The sequence below is a fragment of the Triticum dicoccoides genome, chromosome 6B, assembly GCF_002162155.2.
Source record: "Triticum dicoccoides isolate Atlit2015 ecotype Zavitan chromosome 6B, WEW_v2.0, whole genome shotgun sequence".
NCBI classification, from domain to species: domain Eukaryota; kingdom Viridiplantae; phylum Streptophyta; class Magnoliopsida; order Poales; family Poaceae; genus Triticum; species Triticum dicoccoides.
In genome coordinates this window covers 239,315,276-239,318,785 of record NC_041391.1, presented here as the reverse complement: position 1 = coordinate 239,318,785, position 3,510 = coordinate 239,315,276, and positions in this window count along the sequence as shown.

The following is a 3,510-nucleotide window of genomic DNA, read 5'->3' as shown; positions in this document are numbered from 1 at the left end:
AAAGGATGCCAATATGATTACTATACTTATGGGATTAATCATAATGAAAGCAAACAAGAAATTCCAAAGCAATAGGTTGCTGAGGATTTTCGGAAGATCGAATGGTATTTTGAAGACTTTTGTTTAACACATGAACAACTGGGGGATGAGCGGGTACTCGATATGTGCGAGAATTAACCGTAGGGGCATTCAGGTGACAAAGAACAGCAAGGCAGTAAGCTCAAAGGATTATTGAAACAACGACGAGTTTTTCAGGGTATCTTGTAATAACAAGACCAACTGGGGATGAATGTAAGAATAGCAACTGCAAGTAGTTATCCATAAGGGTTTACGGTGGAAGGGGAATTGCAAATGCGATGATCACAAGTTCTCGGGTTAACAACGGAGAGTATCTTCAGGGTCTTCTGGTGCAGCAGACGATCATCAATAATAAGGGGCTCTCCGGGTGAAAGTGATAACGAGATCCTAACGTTAGATTTAGCAAAATTCATTTAACCCGAATAGAAGAGAGATCAGAGTCCCAGAGTATAGACAAGGAGTAAAAGATCCTAATACCACCCAATGGCGACGTGTGCCGGTAAGACACACAACCATGTTAGTAAAAAAATTTGCAACGTCTAGACTCGACTTCGGCCAAGGAGTTGGGAAGGGAATTCCTATAGGTAGTTGGCTCTGATACCAACTTGTGACGCCCCCGATTCAATCGTACACTAATCATGCACGCAAATGTGTACGATCAAGATCAGGGACTCACGGGAAGATATCACAACACAACTCTAAAACATAAATAAGTCATACAAGTATCATAATACAAGCCAGGGGCCTCGAGGGCTCAAATACAAGTGCTCGATCATAGACGAGTCAGCGGAAGCAACAATATATGAGTACAGACGTAAGTTAAACAAGTTTGCCTTAAGAAGGCTAGCACAAACTGGGATACAGATCGAAAGAGGCGCAGGCCTCCCGCCTGGGATCCTCCTAACTACTCCTGGTCGTCGTCAGCGGGCTGCACGTAGTAGCAGGCACCTCCAGTGTAGTAGGGGTCGTCGTCGACGGTGGCGTCTGGCTCCTGGACTCCAGCATCTGGTTGCAACAACTAGAAAGAAAGGAAAGGGGGAAAAGGGGGGAGAAAGCAACCGTGAGTACTCATCCAAAGTACTCGCAAGCAAGGAACTACACTACATATGCATGGGTATATGTGTAAGGAGGCCATATCAATGGACTGAACTGCAGAATGCCAGAATAAGAGGGGGATAGCTAGTCCTATCGAAGACTACGCTTCTGGCAGCCACCGTCTTGCAGCATGTAGAAGAGAGTAGATTGAAGTCCTCCAAGCAGCATCTCCAAGTAGCATCTCCAAGTAGAGCATCGCATAGCATAATCCTACCCGGCGATCCTCTCCTCGTCGCCTTGTTAGAGAGCGATCACCGGGTTGTATCTGGCACTTGGAAGGGTGTGTTTTATTAAGTATCCGGTTCTAGTTGTCATAAGGTCAAGGTACAACTCCGGGTCGTCCTTTTACCGAGGGACACGGCTATTCGAATAGATAAGCTTCCCTGCAGGGGTGCACCACATAACCCAACACGCTCGATCCCATTTGGCCGGACACACTTTCCTGGGTCATGCCCAGCCTCGGAAGATCAACACGTCGCAGCCCCACCTAGGCACAACAGAGAGGTCAGCCCGCCGGTCTAAATCCTATGCGCGCAGGGGTCTGGGCCCATCGCCCATTGCACACCTACACGTTGCGTGGGCGGCCGGAAGCAGACCTAGCAACCTCCATTACAAAGGAAGTTGCGTTAACGCAGTCCAATCCGGCGCGCGCCGCTCCGTCGCTGACGTCAAGAAGGCTTCGGCTGATACCACGACGTCGGGATACCCATAACTACTCCCGCTTAGATGGTTAGTGCGTATAGACCAAATGGCCAGACTCAGATCAAGTACCAAGATCTCATTAAGCGTGTTATTATGAAGCAACCGCGAACACCGACCAGGGCCAGGCCCATCTGTCTCCTAGGTGGTCTCAACCTGCCCTGTCGCTCCGCCACAAAGTAACAGTCGTGGGCCGTCGGGAACCCAGGCCCACCTCTACCGGGATGGAGCCACCTGTCCTTTCAGCCCCCACATCGGAATCACTTGCGGGTACTCAACGAGCTGACCCGACTTTAGTCACCATCTGTATAGTATGTATGTATGTATAATATATGCCCGTGATCACCTCCCAAGTGATCACGTCCCGATAGATAGCAAGGCAGACTGACAAGACTGTAGGGCCAATGATGATAAACTAGCATCCTATACTAAGCATTTAGGATTGCGGGTAAGGTATCAATGACTGTAGCAACAATGACAGGCTATGCAACAGAATAGGAGTAACCGAATAGTAACATGCTACACTACTCTAATGCAAGCAGTATAGAGAAGAATAGGCGATATCTGGTGATCAAGGGGGGGGGGCTTGCCTGGTTGCTCCGGCAAGGAGGGGTCATCAACATCGTAGTCGAACTGGGGGTCGCCGGCAGTCTCGGGGTCTATCGGAAAGAAGTAACGGAGAGGGAACACAATAAATAACAGAGCAATCAAAGTATCACAAAGCGTAACAAGACAATGCGCGGTGTTCGGTGTGCCCTAACGCGGTAGTAGGTGATACCGGTGAAGGGGGGAAACTTCCGGAAAAGTATCCCCGGCGTTTCGCGTTTTTGGACAGATGAACCGGAGGTGGAAAGTTGCGTGTTCGCTATGCTAGGGATGTGTGGCGGACAAACGGGTTGTGTATCCAGATTCGTCTCGTCGCTCTGAGCAACTTTCATGTACAAAGTATTTTCATCCGAGTTACGGATTATTTTATATTAATTTTTAAAGTTTTAAATCATTTTCTAAATTATTATTACTAAATTAATTCAAAATTAGCATTACTGCATCAGCATGATGTCAGCATGACATCAGCAGTCAACAGAGGTGTTGACTGGTCAAACTGACATGAGGGTCCCGCATGTCATTGACTGATTAATTAACAATTAACTAATCAAGGTTAATTAGTCCTAACCAGTGATTAGGTTAATCTAAACAGAATTAGTTAAGTTAACTAATTAATTAATTAATTTATTATTACTATTATTTTAAGGTATTTTTTTAAAACGTTCTCAGGGGCTGGGCCCCGGCTGTCATTGGCCCATAGGCCTTAGCGGTTACAGGCGTGCGGGCGGACGGGCGCATGGGCGCTGGCACCCAGCCCGATTGAGCACGCGCCCAGATCGACAGGGGGGCGCCGTCCATAGGCGCAGCGAGGCGGGGCGCCGGAACGGGGCCAGAGTGGGCGCGTGGGCGTCGGCGGCCACAGCGACGTGCGGCCGCAGCGGCGCAGGGGGCTGGAGCGGCGCCTCGGCACGGCGCGGCAGCAGGGCCACCGCGGGACGGACAGGGGGAAAACGGGGCACAGGCGTGGTGACGGTTACGACGTGCGCGAGGCGTGCGCCCGCGTGTCGGCCCGAGGCCACCAGGGAAGGCGCC